This window comes from Penaeus monodon, chromosome 43 (genome assembly GCF_015228065.2).
Source record: "Penaeus monodon isolate SGIC_2016 chromosome 43, NSTDA_Pmon_1, whole genome shotgun sequence".
NCBI lineage: Eukaryota > Metazoa > Arthropoda > Malacostraca > Decapoda > Penaeidae > Penaeus > Penaeus monodon.
The window spans coordinates 29005883-29026058 of NC_051428.1; the positions used below are offsets into that span (position 1 = coordinate 29005883).

General features: G+C 38.0%; 1 protein-coding gene across 2 annotated transcripts in view; it reads left to right on the forward strand.

Moving 5' to 3' along the window:
• The first annotated feature begins 8977 nt into the window (after positions 1–8977).
• LOC119568437 (cationic amino acid transporter 4-like) overlaps positions 8978–20176 on the forward strand; it is a 28547-nt gene continuing 17348 nt past the window's right edge. Inside the window, exon 1 of one of the 2 annotated variants that reach the window (XM_037916964.1) lies at positions 8978–9356. The gene's annotated coding sequence lies outside the window, so the exon portion shown is untranslated. The remainder of the gene's footprint in view (positions 9357–20176) is intronic. The other variant, XM_037916965.1, reaches the window with a different exon arrangement.

Here is a 20176-nt window from a genome sequence, read left to right on the forward strand (position 1 = left end):
TCATGCTTAGGTATACATCGCCTGCAATCTGAAAGTGTCTCCTTACATCCAAAACTTACTTCAGTTCCATTTAGTCAATTCAGGATCCATTTGCAGTTTATAAAGTACAATACGTAATATCAAAGGGATGATTTAAATTAGATTCAGGATAGTTTTTAAGATATCTATGCTGATGCTTTTCAAGGTTTTCAAATATTCTTACATAGCTTACATCACTTAGGCTTATATTACAGTTTGAAAATTCATTCATAGCCCACAGTGCGCTGAGCATTAAAAAGTAAACTGGCAGAAACGAATATATTTTTAAGCTTCCCTTATCAGGATTATTCATTCGGGACAAAGTGAAGAAGACTCCATTACCTGAAACGGATTTCGCATAATTAACAGAATATATATGTCCTTTACATAAACTTCTTGCTTCATTTTGTTTGGCAAAGGTTCAATAACTTTTCATTCTTTTTGACAAACCGGATTCTAATAAACAAGTTAATGGATAACTTCATGTTTGTTAAGGTTCTCTTATTCTCATATATATATATATATATATATATATATATATATATATATATATATATATATATATATATATATATATATATATATATTCGCGACAGAAGTGTTTATTAAATGAAAATATATCATATAGTGCATTTATATGTATTCAGCAGTGTGTACAGTATATACATGACAAGGAGTGAATGTGGATTCTAAGGTAGGTAGATAGCTATGATATATATATATATATATATATATATATATATATATATATATATATATATATATATATATATATATATATAATATAAGGTAAGTAGGTAGCTATGAGATATAAGCTAGGTGAATAGCTATGAGATATAAGCTAGGTGAATAGCTATGAGCTATATAAGGTGGGTAGGTAGCTATGAGATATGCAAACGGTTTCCACCAACAATTACCTAGACCTTAGTTCCGTTCTAAACAATTGTTATCACGGATCTGTTTTAAAGATGCAAAAATACAATTCCAACAATAACAAATACGAATTATAATGTTTTGTTTTCATTTAACTAGCTTTCCGACGCCACATTCACAAAAATGCAAAAAGCCTGATACGAAAAAAACTTTTACGAGCCCGAATTGCATATGAAATTAAATAGACGGTAATTTACAGCACCATATTCGGCAAAACGCAATGATACTAAGGGGAATATATACATATATATGTATATATGGAAGGTAAACTTATATACATAGATGTATGTGTGCATATATATATACATAGACGTATGTGTGCATATATATATACATAGATGTATGTGTGCATATATATACACAAATGTGCATTTATGTGTATTCAGCAGTATGTACAGTATATACATGACTAGGAGTGAATGTGGATTCTAACGAAAATTTGAATATACAAAAAGTATACCTGAAAAGATTTGAAAACCATTGGCGCAGGTAATGCTGCCATGGCTCTGGCCTTGAACACGACCGACTTCTCAAGACTTCACTCCTTCGATACGTTTAAGATTGACAAGCCACTTTCTCCCGCCTCATAGCCCGCCATTCTAACCTGGATCCTAATTTTGTTTTCATGTCACTTTCCCGGTACATTATCTTCCTTTTTATATGTAATGCCAGAAATTAGTTAAATAAAATCTAATGGATTTCTTTTTTAGACTAGAAGTAAATATCTACTGCTCAAAACTGAAGAAATTGTATCCAGTATCAGGTGAATAAGTCCAAATATAATTTAGTTAATGTGGACTGCCTGGAACACGTAAATTTTATCGCCTTTTTTATCACTTATCAAGACTTGCAGTTGACGTAGAAAAAAACGAGACTGATCATGTAAAATGACAATCGCACTGGTATGTATTTAATAGGTCTAGCATTATACAAATTCATTATTTCGCAGTACTCATTACATTAGTTGATCTACCACTTCGCCTCCTGTGATGCGAGCCCCACTCGACTCAAAGGCACCGTCCTTGCAGCCCAAACTCCTTGGACCTGTCACATCACCACTCCTAGCCATGAGCTCTCCTACGACCGAAGGAATGTGGCTCTTGTGCCCATTCTCAAGTAATGGACTAAATCACGTTTTTACACGATTAGACCACATAGTTTTGTAAGAATTTAAGTGAATAAGAATATTTACAAAGGTACGTATCAACGTGCAAATTATTTTTTAAATGTGTTCTGGAGTAATAAAGAGCTTATTCAATGAAAATAATGTATCATATAGTGATTTTTTTTATTAAATAGTATGTAAAGTATATACATGACTGTGGAGTCACTGAGCATCTCTCCTAAGAGTGAGACCAACGTTTGTGGAGCGCCACTGGGCCCTGTCCTCCCCGGCCTCTCCTTCGTCGTGGGAATGGACACTCACTTGCCACAGGAAATAGTCATGCACGTTGGGAATCCTCTGCCGGAGCTCTATCACGGATGAGCACCAAGATCGCCAGTAAGGCGCAGGAACAGGACCACGAAGACACGACTCCAGACGAAGGCAGTCACGAGTCAGCAGCAGAATGTAGCGATCAAGCAGGTGACCAGTCGTAAGCAGGGACGTAAGAGACGGTACTATAGCCTGCCTGACGGAGGCTCTGCCAAGGTCTACGGCGCTGTAGTAAACCTTCTCGACTAAGTGGAGCTGCTGAGAGAGGTGTTCCCTAGCCATCTTGGCTGCTGTCACCTTCTGGAAACTCTTAAGCAGAAGCTGAGCAATTTCAGCAGGATGTCGAGCAACCTCCTCGTCAAACGCAGTGAAGTTACAGCTGGACAATGTACCTTCATCCATTCTGGCGATATATTGCTGTATTATGTTTCAGTTATAATGAACTTTACAATTACATTGGCTCGACTTTAGCAGTTGGAGGGTTATATAAGAGAGACGAAGTCAGGTCACGGTGACTGCAAATGACCGAAGGTCATCATACAAATGCAATATCTTGTATCTTTTATTAGAAGATATACATAGCTGGACAATGTACCATCATCCATTCTGGCGATATATTGCTGTATTATGTTTCAGTTATAATGAACTTTGCAGTTACAATGGCTCGACTTTAGCCAGTCTGTTCATGGAAGATCAATTCAATAAATCAGTTATGTTTGTCAGTTCACCATTTTGCGAACAATCGCCTTCTACTCTTATAACGATTCTCTTCTCGCCCACGATACCTCAGCGTGCAATCAGCAAGTGTAAAGACAACCATGAAAAATATCTCATGCTTGGGTGTACTACATACTATAGCCTGTTAGGTATATTTTTGGATATGCCAAAAGTATACCTGAAAAGATTTGAAAACAAGTAATGCTACCTTGGGCTGTATTGAGGGTTCTGGTCCTTGAACACGATCGACTTCTCAAGACTTCACACCTTCGATACGTTTAAGATTGACAAGCCACTTTCTCCCGCCTCATAGCCCGCCATTCTTACCTGGAAACTAATTTTGTTTTCAGTTTATGTCAGTTTCCTGGTATATTATCTTCCTTCTCTATATGTAATGCCAGAAATTAGTTAAACAAAATGCAATAGATTTCCCTTTTAGACTAGAAGTAAATATCTACTGCTCAAAATTGAAGAAATTGTACATTTTTTTCTGCCTATTCTTAATCACTTATCAAGACTTGCAGTTGACGTAGAAAAAAGAGACTGATAATGTAAAATGTAAGCGACAATCACACTGGTATGTATTTAATATGTCGAACGTTATACAAATGCATTATTTCGCAGTACTCATCACATTAGCGTATCTACCACTTCGTCCCCTGTGATGCGAGCCCCACTCGACTCAAAGACAGCATCCTTGCAACCCAAACTCATCCCTGTGACATCTTCGCCCCTCGCCATGAGCTACTACGACCGAAGGAATGTGGCATTTGTGGTATTCCCGGCCCTTGTACCCATTCTCAAGTAAATCGCTAAACCACTTTTTATACTCGATTAAACAACATTGATATGTAAGAATTCGGACTGAATTAGAATGTTGTACAAAGCTACGTATCATCGTGCAAATAACCAAGTAATAAGCAATGTTGGGATGTTGGAGATACCTTTGGAATATTTACAGAGCCGAACTGCGTACTTTTATAGTGTGTTCTGAAGCAATAAAGAACTAATTAAGTGGAAAAATTATCATACAAATTGTTTATTAAACAGCTTGTACAGTATATGCATGACAAGGAATAAGTGTGGATTCACTGAGCATCTCTCCTAAGAGTCAGACCAACGTTCCTGGAGCGCCATTGGGTCCTGTCCTCCCCGACCACTCCCTCGTCGTGGGCCACAGAAAATAGTCTGCCGAAGCTCTATCACGGACGATTGCCACGATCGCCAGTAAGACGCAGGAACAGGACCACGAAGACACGACTCCAGACGAAGGCAGTCACGAGTCAGCAGCAGAATGTAGCGATCCAGCAGGTGACCAGTCGTAAGCAGGGACGTAACAAACAGTACAATAGCCTGTCTGTCGGAAGCTCTGCCAGATTCCACGGCACTGTAGTAAACCTTCTCGACGAAGTGGAGCTTCTGAGAAAGATGTTCCCTGGCCATCTTGGCTGCTGTCACCTTCTGGAAACTCTTAAGCAGAAGCTGAGCAATTTCAGCGGGATGTCGAGCAACCTTCTCGTCAAACGCAGTGAAGTTACAGCTGGACAATGTACCTTCATCCATTCTGGCGATATGTTGCTGTTTTATGTTTCAGTTACAATGAATCTGTGACGCGACTTTAGCGGTTGGAGAGTTATACAGGAGAGGTGAGGTCAGGTCACGGTAACTGTAAATGGCCGAAGGTCATCATACAAATTAAATATCTTTATATCTTGTATGGTTTGGAGGAAGTATATATATATGTGTATGTGTGTGTGTGTGCGTATGTGTATACATATATATACACTTTCATATACAAATACATACATCCATATATGTATACATATATACTTACACATATTTACATATGTGTTTATAAATTGAAATCATATAACAGTGTATCATACGCAGAATGTTACAGTGTAATAGTATATGAATTTGTCTGTAGTTTTCCGAATGGATGCGATTCATAAATTTCACTATAAACCATATTTATTAATATCTCCCATTTCTTACTGTTATGTAACAACGGGAACACTTTTAGACATCCATGCTTAAATAAACAATATATATGTCCTTACATAGTCATTGTTTATAAATATAGACTACATACAACCTAATGTTGTTTTAAAGTATTTTTTTATTCATCAGATATTTTTTTTAGCTAAGTGTGTGTCACTTCCTTTAATTTTGTATTTTACACAGCACGGTTTTAAAATAGAAAATGTTTGCAAACCATGGAAACTCTTATCAAGACACATTTTATGCAAATGTTAATATTAAGAAATTGAGTGATACAGAAATATCTAACGGCCTGTTATATTCTGGAAACACACTTTTCTGATATCATGGAACCGTTTTAATGGTTTCCATATTAAGATTTTCAATTGCCTTCTCACAGTCCGTTCATGGAAGATCAATTCACTAAGTCAACAGACTGATTATGTCTGTCAGTTCACCATCTGGCGAACAATCGCCTTCTACTTTTACACTGATTCTCTTCTCGCCCACGACACCCCAGCGTGCAATCAGCAAGTGTAAAGACAGCCATGAAAAATATCTCATGCTTAGGTATACATCGCCTGCAATCTGAAAGTGTCTCCTTACATCCAAAACTTACTTCAGTTCCATTTAGTTAATTCAGAATTTATTTGCAGTTTATATAGCATATTACTTAATATCGAAGGGATTATTTAAGTTAGATTCAGTATAGTTTAAATATTTATGCTACTTCTTTTTTCAAATATTCTTAGATCACGTTTTTCAGAAAAGACTTAAGACATACAGACTTGTACTACAGTTTGAAAATTCATCCATAGCCCACAGTGCGCTGAGCACTGAAACGAATATTTTTAGTTTTAGTTATATAGTTTCTCTTATCAGGATTATTCATTCGGGACAAACTGAAGAGGACTACATTACCTGAAGTGGATTTCGCATAAATTAACATATACATCTAGCTATATACATCTTTTACAAAACTTTGTTTGTTTGATAAAGGTTCAATATATATATATGTATATATATATATATATATATATATATATATATATATATATATATATATATATATATATATATATATATTCTCGACAGAAGCGTTTATTAAATGAAAATAAATCATTAGTGCTTTTTTGTTTATTTCACAGTATGTACAGTATATACATGACATGAAATCATTGCGGATTCAATGAGCATCTCTCCTAAGAGTGAGACCAACGTTCCTGGAGCGCCATTGGGCCCTGTCCTCCCCGGCCTCTCCCTCGTCGTGGGAATGGACGCTCACTTGCCACAGGAAATAGTCATGCACGTTGGGGATCCTCTGCCGGAGCTCTATCACGGATGAGCGCCAAGATCGCCAGTAAGGCGCAGGAACAGGACCACGAAGACACGACTCCAGACGAAGGCAGTCACGAGTCAGCAGCAGAATGTAGCGATCCAGCAGGTGACCAGTCGTAAGCAGGAACGTGAGAGACGGTACCATGGCCTGCCTGACGGAGGCTCTGCCAAGGTCTACGGCGCTGTAGTAAACCTTCTCGACTAAGTGGAGCCTCTGAGAGAGGTGTTCCCTAGCCATCTTGGCCGCTGTCACCTTCTGGAAACTCTTAAGCAGAAGTTGAGCAATTTCAGCGGGATGTCGAGCAACCTTCTCGTCAAACGCAGTGAAGTTACAGCTGGACAATGTACCTTCATCCATTCTGGCGATATGTTGCTGTATTATGTTTCAGTTTCAGTGAACTTTACAGTTACAATGGCTCAACTTTGGCGGTTGGAGGGTTATATAAGAGGCGAAGTCAGGTCACGGTGACTGCAAATGGCCGAAGGTCATCATACAAATGCAATAACTTGTATCTTTTGTTGGAGGATATATATGTATGTATGTATATACATATGTATATACATACATATGTATGTATATACATACACTCACGTAAATAGTAAACACCTAAGGGCGTACTAAGTATAGAATATCATGTTATGGTGCAACAGAATATGCACTTTTGTTTAATGTTTAATATTTAAGGTAGGTAGATGGCTATGATATATATATATATATATATAAGGTACTAAACGGCTATGAGATATATAAGGTAGGTAGATAAATATGATATAAAAGGTAGGTAGATAGCTTTGAGATATATAAGGTAGGTAGATAGTTATAACATATGCAAAGGGTTTCCCCAACAATTACTTATACACAGTTGATCTTAGTTCCGTTGTAAATAATGGTTATCACGGATCTGTCTTGAAGATGCAAAGGTCAGCTTATCTTTATGACGCAACATGAATATGAAAAGACTGATAAAAAAACGAACCCGGACTGCATATGAAACTGAATAGACGGTAATTTACATTGACATAATAAGCGGCAAAACGCTATGGTGCTAAAAGGAATATATATACATGCTTATGTATACATATATACATAGATGTGTGTGTGAAAATATATATACATTAATATGTTTATGTATATATATTCATACATATAGTTATTTATACATGTTTATTTATTTATATATACTTATGTGTATATATATACATATGACTATACATATACATATGACTATACATATACATTTATAAAATATATATGTATGCAAATGTATACATATACATGTATATATACACATATAAGTATGTATACATATATATACATATACATATATAGGTATGTATACATATATACATATACATGTATATACATACATATATACATATATATATATATACATATAGATTTATGTAAATATATTTATATATATATAAAGAGAGAGAGAGAGGAAGTAATATCTATCTATCTATCTATCTATATATATATATATATATATATATATATATATATATATATATATTAATGTTTTCATGTGATTCTATTATAATCACCTTAAATTATGAAGAGAGGTAGGCCACGAAAATTTGGATATGCCAAAGTATACCGTGGTCTGAAAAGGTTTGAAAACCGCTGGCACAGGTAATGCTACCTTGGGCTGCGTTGGGGGTTCTGGTCCTTGAACGCGATCGACTTTTCAAGGCCTCACACCTTCTAAACGTTTAAGATTGACAAGCCACTTTCTCCCACCTCATAGCCCGCTTTTCGAACCTGGAAACTAATTTTGCTTTCAGTCTATGTCAGTTTCCCGGTATATTATCTTCCTTATAATGTCAGTACATTTTTTTTGATCAAATAGATTTCCGTTTCAGACTATAAGTAATTATCTTCTGCCCAAAAACTGAAGAAATTATATCACATGCATAAAATGCGAAACAATATTCATGCTACTTTTCTTACGGTCGGCAGGATGGATAGAGATAAAGGACGAGACATATCAAAGTCGGATTTCGTTCGGCCTATCTCCTCGTCCTGTATAAAGTGAATAAGCCCAAATACTCGAATATATAAAATTTAGTTAATGTGGAATGCCTGGAACATGTTCAGATGTTCGCGCATTTTAATGTATTTTAATTATCTATTGAAAATTACAATTAGCGTAGAAAAAAAAGAAACTGATTATGTAAAAAACATTGGTATGTGTTTAATATGTCGATCGTTATACAAATCCAGTATTTCGCAGTACTTATGACATTAGTTTTTAACTATGTTAACATTATACCGTAAAAAAATATATCACGATAAGCAACTGTTCCTCCCAACCGGGCTGCCAGACGTACAACCTCAACCCACCTCCCCTCCTAGCGCATGAAATACCGTATTCATTATAATACCATTACCTTCCGAATTTCAGCATGTAACACGATATCCATTCATCTAAAAACGTCAAGGGGATACGGCCTCCACGGTGATCCCTCTGCGATAACTTATCTACAAACTCGACCAGTAAAGTACGTGCTGAGGTGTAACATCCTGTCCCCGGCCTGTGTGCGTGGCTGCGGTTAGTATCACTGTGGCTTGAGTCTGTGTATAAAGAGCAACCTGTATTTCTTGTCTCCATCGATCAGATAAGAGAACCATTATTGAAATCGATCACAGGTGTTGTAGAATAATTATCGGATTTATTATTGTTATTATTATTATTTTAGCGTGTGTGGATTACAGCCAGCAGTATATGTTTATCTGACGACTGATGGTGAGAGAGACTTAACATTAATTCATTAACGCTGATTTTATACAGCCTAACAAACTGCACAACGTACCGAAGTGTATACTTGACTGAATTATTAAATAATACAAGGAAGATGGATAAATACCACGAAAATACGAGCCTATCTATCTAAAACTTTATCGCTGTGAGGCACCAGGTCGCCGAGGCAACAGGTAACTTAATAACTACTGTGTGATGAAATCGAAAACGTAATCGATATTTATGATTTTGTGTTGATCGGGGACATAACCGTTTGATCTAATGTTTAAATACAGTTCATCTAGTGGATATTAGATAGGAGAATTATATAATGTGTGTAGTGTATGTAGATAATAGCTAATAGGCACGCAAAACAGTAATAATATAGAATTAATAAGTGGAAGTAAACGAGGAAAAGTAATTGAAATCTTTGATTAAATACCAAAACACAAAAATACACGTTCTGGATATAAGCCTTCTCTCTCTCTCTCTCTCTCTCTCTCTCTCTCTCTCTCTCTCTCTCTCTCTCTCTCTCTCTCTCTCTCTCTCTCTCTCTCTCTCTCTCTCTCTCTCTCTCTCTCTTCTCTCTCTTCCTCTCTCCCTTCTTTCCTTCATCCCTCCTTCTTCTCGTTCTCTTTCTCCCTTCCTTCATCTCTTGCTCTCCACCTTTCCCCCAACTCTCCTTTCCTCCCTTCCTACTTATCTCCCCTATTTATTTTCACCCTCTGTCCTCTCCCCCCTCTCTCTCTTCTCCTTCTCCGTATCACTATCCTTCTTCCTCTTTTTCCTCTCCGTCTCTCTCTCTCTCTCTCTCTCTCTCTCTCTCTCTCTCTCTCTCTCTCTCTCTCTCTCTCTCTCTCTCTCTCTCTCTCTCTCTCTCTCTCTCTCTCTCTCTCTCTCCTTGTTACTCTTAATCTCCATCTTCCCCCTTCTTCCTCTTCCTTCTCACCATCCTTTTCCCTTTCCTCCCCCTCACTCTCTTTATCCCACTCCCTCTCCTTCTTTCCTCTAATGGCTCGTCCCTTTCGCGAATACCAATAAAAGGCAAAAATAATATTTGCACAGGTTTTCGGTGCCATGTCACTGATGAGGGCTAGAGGGTCCACGAGAGCCTGTATATATTTAACTTGCTCGTCACTGGGTTTTTTTTCTCTGGATTGGGTTGCGTGTTAGAATATCACGTGTTGTGTTAAAATATCATGTGGTGTTGTGTTAGGATATCTTGTGGTGCTGCGATAGGATATCTTGTAGTATTATGTTAAGATATCACGTGGTGTTGTGTTGAAATATCGTGTGTTGTGTTAAGATACGTGGTGTTGTGTTATTAAATAGTGTTGTGTTCAAATATCATGTGTTGTGTTAAGAATATCATGTGGTGTTGTGTTGAAAAATCATGTGATACGTTGAAATATCATGTGGTAAATGATTCACCTTCCCTTAAACCAAACCACATGTGAACTAATTAATGCATTGGTGAAAAGATGTAGATACACATCTGGTAAAATGCATGTTTCATACAAAACGTGTATGTTATGAATATATATATATATATATATATATATATATATATATATATATATATATATATATGTGTGTGTGTGTGTGTGTGTGTGTGTGTGTGTGTGTGTGTGTGTGTTGTTTTTTTGTTTGTTTGTTTGTTTGTCTGTCTGTCTGTGTTTGTATGCACACACACACACACACACACACACACACACACACACACACACACACACATATATATATATATATATATATATATATATATATATATATATATATATATATATATATATATATACTCATACATACATATGTTTATGTTTTTGTGTGTTTATATGTATGTATCTATGTGTATATATATATATTATATATATATATATATATATATATATATATATATATATATATATATATGTATATATATTATATATATATGTATATATATTTGTCTGTTTGTGTGTATATATATACATGCACATATATATGTTTGTGTGTGTTTATATGTATGTATCTATGTGTGTATATATATATTATGTATATGTATATGTATATATATATATATTTGTCTGTTTGTTTGTATCACACACGTCATAATCTCCAGCATCTTCACTATCATTCTTATGATAATAATCACCATCAGAACCACCACCATCATCATCATCATCATCATCATCATCATCATCATCATCATCATCATCATCATCATCATCATCATCATCATCATCATCATCATCATCATCATCAACCACCTCCTACTCCTATTCTACAGTTACCATTACTATTACTACTACTACAACTAACAACTGCAACTGTTAATGATAATAATCATTATTATAATTTTCCTCACCCATTATTTCCTTTTCACCTTTATCTTCTATTTCTTATTTTTCTCCATTTCTAGACCCTCTTTCTACTTGCCGGTGAAATAGCATTTACGGAATCGAACGATGGGATTATTATCAAATATGAATTAATCAAGTGTTTTACGTCGTGGGAGTGATTTTAGAACATTCCGTTTTTTTTCCGAAAATCATTTTATTTTTACCATGGGAATCTTAGAGAGAGCGAGAGAGAGAGAAGAATAAAACAAAAGTATTTCTGTTTTCTTTTTGGGTGTTCGTCGTCTGCCATTTTCCGGGGGAGTTTTCTAAGCTCCCTTTATGGAGGCTCGGGGCGACGCCGGTGCGGAGGAAATCGCCAGGAAGGTTGTGGTTGCAAACACGCACGCAAAAAACGAGTATAGCAAGATAGGCGATATGAAAGTATTGTAGTACGTCTTGTGGGTATGTATTGAGTCTATATAGGCCTCTGTGTGTGTGTGTGTGTGTGTTTGTGAGTGAATGAGTAAGTCAGTAACACACACACACACACACACACACGCACACACACACACACACACACACACACACACACACACACACACACACACACACACACACACACACACACACACACACACACACACACACACACAAAAGAGGCGCTTATCGCAAATGCTGAATCCTGTAAGGAAGAGCCTGTGCTTGGCAACGCAACCTGAATAGGCCCATGTGTCGCACAATGCACTTAATTTGTCCTGGGTAAGACGTTAGGCTGCACGCGGCAAAGACCCAAAGGCTTAGGTTCCAAACTATTCCACCTGAATGGCACCAAGTCGGGGGCCCTACATAGGGTACGAGTGGTGGTCGACGGTGTCTTTCGGTGCCAGGGCAGCATAGGCACCGGGTGAACTGCGTCGCCAACGGCAGTAGGAGTATCAGGAGATCGGGTGCCAAGGGAAGCATGGATTTTCTGCTGTAATCCCCCCTTAGAGGAAGACAAAGGGGAATTATCCACATCACCCCCTATATAACCATGATGTATGAAATGAGAGACACGGTTGCGTCTGTCTGACTCTTCTACGACAGCTCGGGAAGAATGTACTCGTACTGTGATGATTTGAAGATGTTAAAAAAACGAGGCTTCACTTTTACGAAATGTGAAATAATAATTTATGCTACGAACCGAAAAAGAACATTTTAACTGAACTTTACCGGCTGCCGTGCGTGTACATTACCGGCATACGTCACAAGTATTAAAGTGAGAGCTGTTGGGAGAGAGTAAAGGGTATTGCTTTTATGCGAGTGAAGGCGATATTCACTTTCGCTGTTAATGGGAAATCGGTCTTGGGAATGGATTCGCGGCCTTGACTCGAATGCAGACGTACTTAATTAAAGTCGTTCGTGTTTTGCAGTTGGAATATGTTTCTTTTTTCCTCTTAATACAAGCGTAAATGGATTTTAAAGTCGATAGATGGATTTGTTCAATTAAGTGGCGAGAAAATAATTGTAAGTGAACAATGTGATACAAGGGTTGTGATTACAAGTGAGTTTGGATTTCTTTTACATTTAACAGAGTTACGTTTGTAGTTGTAATAACTATATGCCGGCTTTTGGTCATTTTGAAACGACAACTCAAAATTTTGCTTTTTTTATGCAGTTATTTAAATGCATAAAAACTTTTTTCCTTAAGATATTCCTGTTGAAATAGAGGCAAGTTCAATATACCATCAAATGCGATAACCAACATAGAATACCAAGATTAAATATTAGAGTTCTGCAGAATTATAAAATATAAGAAACCACAGTAGGTCAACTGAGAAGATTTTTCGTACGTAAAACACAAGAAACAAATTCTTTAACCATTTACTTGGGAGAGAATGCTATTAGCAAACCAACACATACAATGAAGGTAAACTGAACAGCCAATCACTGAGTTTCGGAAGGAGAGGAAAAATGTCCAAAAAGTCGTTATCACCCAAGGACTTTTTGTCAGGAAATGAATCAAGTGTGATAGAAGTTGGAAAGTAAAGAGAATGGTTTGACTTCGAGCGAGGCCTTTGTCGCTTTTTTTATTTTATTTATATATTTTTTTTCTGACGTCGTATTCGTGTGTGACTGTACATGGTTGTTTGACATCAAATCGCGTCACTGTATTTGTTTGACACCATACCTTGTAAGTCTTGTTTTGTGTGTCTTGTCACTATTTGGCATCATATCGTGTAGCTGTCAGTTTCTTGTTTGACACCGATGTGTGACTGCCTTGTGTGGCATAGTGTGTCATTTTTTTTTACTAGCATATCGTCTTGCTGTATTTGTTTGGCATATCCTGTCCCTGTCTTTGTTTTGTGCCACATTTTTAAACATCTTATCGTGCGCTGCATTACCGTGTTACTGTATTTTCATTATACATGGTCCCTGCTTGGCATCCTGGAGGAATTATGATGGTGTGACAAGATAAAGTCATAGGAAAGATCAAGATTATATCTCAGAAGGACCGTTTGCAGTTAGTAACTATTAACTGAAAAAGAATGGCAGCAAACAAAACGAATATAAACAGTATGTAGGTTTGACATGCGAAGTTGGGTTCTTTTTTTGTGCTATACTTAGTGCAAAAAAAATTAACATACTCTTTTTTTATTAAATTATTGACAATTATCAAGGTAATGTTTACGTTTGTTTTCTTTTTCTTTTCTTTCCTTTCAAAGTAAGATGATATTGGTTTTACGTAATTTTTTGTCTTTTTCAAACTATTCAGATTCATTTACAAAGTTCTCCTCAGTTCATATACATAGAGTAAGAACCAGAGCAAAGCAGGCGTGACCCCATAGGAGGACCTCGATATAATAAGGCGTCCTGTCAGGTTCATACCAAGGGCTTCTTCGGGCTCACACATCCTGCTTCTTGATTACACGAAGATGGAGGAGTTTCTTCGGCCTCTCCTCCAGGTCACGTGGGATGTGGATCTTCTCGGAGTAGGATGCAGAAGGACTAAAAAATAGATCCTGAAGAAAAAAAAAAAAAAAACTATATATATATATATATATATATATATATATATATATATATATATATATATATATATATATATATATATACTTGTGGGAGTTTAAAGAAACTAGCGACCTGTGTTGGTAGTCTTAGATAGTTATGCCTCCCTTGGAAGATACCGCCTCTTAAGTGGCTGATTATGGTGAATTTGAGTGTACAATGTCTTTCGTGGCTGTGGCGAAAGGGTTAGGTGCATTAGGGCAGTAAAATTGGAATACTCGTTTTTTTTTCCTCAGCATTTCTTAATGGGACATGTAGCCTTCTGTTCTGCTACGTTCCTGGAAAAAAGAAATCGTGCGCACTCTTTGGCGTTGTCAGAAAATACGAGACAAGAAAAAAAACACTTGAATCTGTTTTTGTTTGATTTTCTTTTTCTTTTCTTTTTTAAGGGGGGTAATGTTTTTTAAGTAATGATTAAATTATAGTAGTCCCATTTCGTCGACTTCGGGAAGGGGATATAGGAAAAGCAGTGAAGATATCACGTGACACAGGATAACGTAATGAGCGACTTTGATGAATCAACTTATTAGTGAAGGTTGGATTAGATTGTTATATGTTTTTATTTGTTACATACTGAACATGATTAAAAGATCCGATTTATAAGCAATGATGTTGCTTCATGTTGTCTTGATGTGTTGTGAACCGTATTCATGTTGACAAATGTATAAAAGGTATGGATGAGAATAAATATCTTCACAATACAAGAGATGTATTTCACCGGTTTCGATTGTATATTTGTCAGAAATACATGTCTTTGATGTGTGGTGTTTTCGTGACGTCATATTTTCCCTTTTCGATCATTTTGGATTTTTAAATGTTCGTCATAATACATCCATAATACATACGAGTGTGCAGTGGCCTTGCATCGCGAAAATAATAATTCCACAGTTATTTCATTAAGTGTGTCCCAAAAGATTTAATTTTCACTCACTCTTCGTGTCGTTCGCTCAGGCAGGATACAGGTCGTGCCATAATTCATGGTGAAGTCGGCTGATAATAGTCAATATATTTTCAGAAGCATTTTATCGCGTCTGCAGACTTTTCTCTTCTCCGTCTCTGGCTTCCGCGGTTTTCTGTTTTGCTTCTGATGAAATCTCGATGGTGATTATGCGGTCGGTTTGAAATAAGTGCTTTTGAATGGGAGATTATGAGGTGGTTCTGCCATTCTCTGTGTCATTCTCTCTCTCCATCTCTCTCTCTCTCTCTCTCTCTCTCTCTCTCTCTCTCTCTCTCTCTCTCTCTCTCTCTCTCTCTCTCTCTCTCTCTCTCTCTCTCTCTCTCATATTACTCGCTATCTTCCCAAACTCTTTCCCTGCTCGTAGAATACATATCGTAGAGTATTATTATACTCGGCTTCTGCAATATGTAAATATAGGCCTATGAGTTAGCTAAAGGTAATATTCCAAAATGCTATAACGGAAAGTTTTATCAAGAAAACAGGAATTTTTGATACCATAAGGTTGATATATAGCGGTATATATGTCCGCTTTCTCGTAAGTTTGGCATTGTATGAGACAAATAGAATGGTGTGTACGTTAAAACAAAGGAGAATGACTTTAAAGACATAGTAGGTGATTAAAAAAAATGTTACGTCGTTATTTTGCGTCTGTGACTGAAGTTAATGTATTTTTAGGGCTATGTGTTGTCAGTACGGTGTTTTATGTTTTCAGTTTGGACGTGCAGTCGTGTCAACTGTGTGGGTTTGAGTGATGTTTGTGTCCATAAATGTTCTGCACTGATATGTTGGAGTGCGCGTGTGTGTTTTTGTTTGTTTGTGTGTGTGTGTGTGTGTGTGTGTGTGTGTGTGTGTGTGTGTGTGTGTGTGTGTGTGTGTGTGTGTGCGCGCACGTGTGTCTGTTTGACTGCGTCCATGTGTGATGTGTGTGCGGATATGTGCACATCTGTACCTACAAAAGTTCGCAAGCCAGAGAGCGCCCTTGCGAGTCCCCGAGGTCTGAGATCCGAATAACGAGGTCTGAGATCCGAATAACTTTGCCCAAACAAGCGCCCTGAACCGCGATCTTATATCCGAATTTAGCGTCTTTCTTGCGAGCACATTTGAACACTAACTATGCCCACGCAGCAGGAACTGGGCCAGCGAACATTCTTCAAGTTATAATTTTCCTAGTTATAATTTGCTTCAGCCAACCTCTCTCAAGAAAAAGAAAGTTTAATCGATATTTCCAACACTAGAAAATAACACGACTATCTAGTAAAAAAAAAAAAAAAAACGAAACAACTCATTTTTATGATCATTATTACAAGCATTATGGAAATGGTTTATCAACACCATTATACACGATTATCATCACCAAAAGAATACTAATGAATGCCTGAGAATACGAAATTTTTTCCTTTTTTTTTTTTTTTTCTTTTCTTTTTTTCCTTATTGAGAACGCGGGGGTGCGGGGGGGGGGGGAGCCATGTGCCCGATATTGCCCAAACATTCCGCGGATTCCAAAATATTTCATTGTGGAATTCTTTGCCATAACGGTCAGCTCGATTCTGGCTTCATGGGGTCGCACTCTCAGGCTTCTCGCTCGCTCGCTGCGCCCCTCTCTCTCTCCCTCTTTCTCTGTCTCTCTCTCTGTCTCTCTCTTTCTCTCGTTGTCTTTGTCTGTTTCTCTCCCTCTTTCTCTCTTTGTCCTTCTCTCTCTCTCTCTCTCTCTCTTCTCTCTCCTCTCTTCTCTCCTCTCTCTCTCTTTCTCTCTCTCTCTCTCTTCTCTCTCTCTTCTCTCTCCTCTCCTCTCTCTTTTCTCTCTTTCTTTTCTCTCTTTCTCTCTATTTTCTCTCTCTCTCTCTCTCTCTCCTCTCTTTTCTCTCTCTCTCCCCTCTCTCTCTCTCCTCTTCTCTCTCTCTCCCTCTTCTCTCTCTCATCTCTCTCTCTCTCTCCATACCTTTCTCTCTCTCCTCTCTCTCTCCCTCTCCTCTCTCTCTCTCTCTCTCCTTCTCTCTCTCCTCTCTCTCCTCTTCTCTCTCTTCCTCTCTCTCTTCTCTCTCCTCTCTCTCTCTTTTCTCTCTCTCTCTCTTCCCTCTTTCTCTCTCTCTCTCTCCTTTCCTCTTCTCTCTCCCTCTCTCCTCTTCTCCTCTCCTCCTCTCTTCTCTCTCTCTCTTTCTCTCTTCTCTCTCTCTCTCTCCTCCCTCTCTCCTTCTCTCTCTCTCTCTCTTCTCTCTCTCTCTTCCTCTCTCTCTCCTCTCTCTCTCCCTCTCCTCCCCCTCTCTCTCTCCTCTCTCTCTCTCCTCTCTTCCTCCTCTCTCCTCTCTTCTCTCTCTCTCTCTCTCTCTCTCTCTCTCTCTCCTCTTCTCTCTCTCTCTCTTCTCTCTCTCTCTCTCATATTCTCTCCCTCACACAAACACTTTCTCTCTCTCTCTCTCTCTCTCTCTCTCTCTCTCTCTCTCTCTCTCTCTCTCTCTCTCTCTGAAAAGGAGCAGATGCAGCGAAATGAACATTGTAATAGATATGTTTGTTTCCTCCCAAAGAACGAGTTGTTTGGGATCGCGGGAAGGAGGCTCTCATATCACGTTTTAAAAGTGGCCTGGAGATAACTATGGAACACGTTTTTGACATGTGACAGCGGGAGGCGAAGCAGAAAGTGATAAATCAATACAGGCCTTGTGGAGAGGAAAACACAACGCAGTGATATTGCTACCGTGACAAGAATAAAGAGTTGGAGCAATGAATATACGTACTGTAGACATATATCTAAATATATACATACATGCAGACATATATATATATATATATATATATATATATATATATATATATATATATGTGTGTGTGTGTGTGTGTGTGTGTGTGTGTGTGTGTGTGTGTGTGTGTGTGTGTGCGTGCGTGTGTGCGCGCACAACACATACAGCCTCCCACTCCTCCCTCTTTTTCCTCCCCTTCTCCCTGTTCCCTTTATGCCTTTCTCTCCCACGCCCTCCCTCTCTCTCCCTTCTCCCTCCCTCCCTCGCCCTCATACCAACACGTGCTGTCTTAAAGAGCGGGTCTCCTAATCCCACCAACTCACGAGGATGGAATAAAGGCATGGGTTCCCCCCCCGTCTCCTAGCTACAAGAAATGCCAAGCAGTTACTTACAATGGGCAGAGCATTTGCCGGTTATTTGAACCTAAGATTGTGGTATTGGTGGGGTTAGATGATTAGTAAGAACTTTTATCTTTATATCCTAGTTATTATTCTTTGTACGTTGCGGTTGGTTTTCATCACCTTGATCGTTTTATTGTCATCAACACCATTCTTCTCTTTCTCTTTTTCTTTCTCTCTTTCATTTTCTCATTCCCTTTCTCTTTCTTTTTATCTCATCATATTTCTTTCTCTCCTCTTTCTCTTTCTCTCTCTCTCTCTCTTTTTCTCTACCTCTATCTTTCTCTCTGATGAACGAACTGCAGAGGTATGAACAATTTGATCATCAGTAACACTCCATAACACTATTTTTGAGATTAAACGTATTTAGACCAGTGAACGCACAAGCCTCATAGATTTTACAACAGCTATAAAAACTAGACTACAAATATTACTAGGAACAGAGTATAACTAATAATGCTGAAGGAACCAAAAGCAAATCGTGTAAGATACCATATCCACACCCTTGGACCATTATGCATGTTGAAGAATTTTGTAATAAGGAAGAGCACGAAACACTCTGATATATGAGAGAAGTGTGGCTGTTTTGCCAGTAACGGATGAATGACAACCTGATCTGTATTAGTGGTAATGAAACTGATGTATTTCTTATAAAAGTTTAGCAATTGTTGTAACATGTTATGTGATATTTAATTTGTAAGTTTGTTAAAATCACTTTGGGACAGTCCCTGTGCCTACCCATGAGTATCTATTATGTATTTATAATGGGTAAACTTTGTCATAGTCGTATTTCTTCTCTTCTCTCTCTCTCTCTCTCTCTCTCTCTCTCTCCTCTCTCTCTCTCTCTCTCTCTCTCTCTCTCTCCTCTCTCTCTCTCTCTCTCTCTCTCTCTCTCTCTCTCTCTCTCTCATCTACCCTCCCTGCATGCTATTCTCGTACCTTCCTCCCTTCCCTCTCTCCCTCCATCCCTCCTACCCATTTCCTACCCTCCCTCCTTCCCTCCTTCCCTTTTACCTTCCCTCCCTCCCTCCTACCCATCTCTTACCCTCCCTCCCTCCCAATGCACTTAGACTCCCTTACCTTCCCCCGTCGCTCTTTTCACATCAAAGCCAGACACGTTAATGAAATTTCCGCCTCCCGTTCTTCGCCTCCGCCGCTACGCCGACAGGCACGTGCGAAGCGGAGCCAATAAGGAGACCGGAGGAGGTTTAGCGTGCGATTTGCGGCGATTTGGGCTGGGGGTGGGAGGAGGGGCAGGGGGTGAGTAGGAGGGGCAGGAGGGTGGTGGGAGGGGCTGTCCTTGTGTTTGGTTTTGGTTCTTTTTTATAATTTGTTTTGGTTTGATTTTCATTTATTGTATGTGTTTATATTTTATGAAAGTCGTAATAGAGAGATAAAACAAAAGAATACGACTAATAAATAGAGGAACGTCAAATTATTAATTGTTAATATTCATATTCATATATATATCTATATATATATATATATATATATATATATATATATATATATATAAGGCTGCGGTGGCCGAGTGGTTAGAGCATCGGACACAAG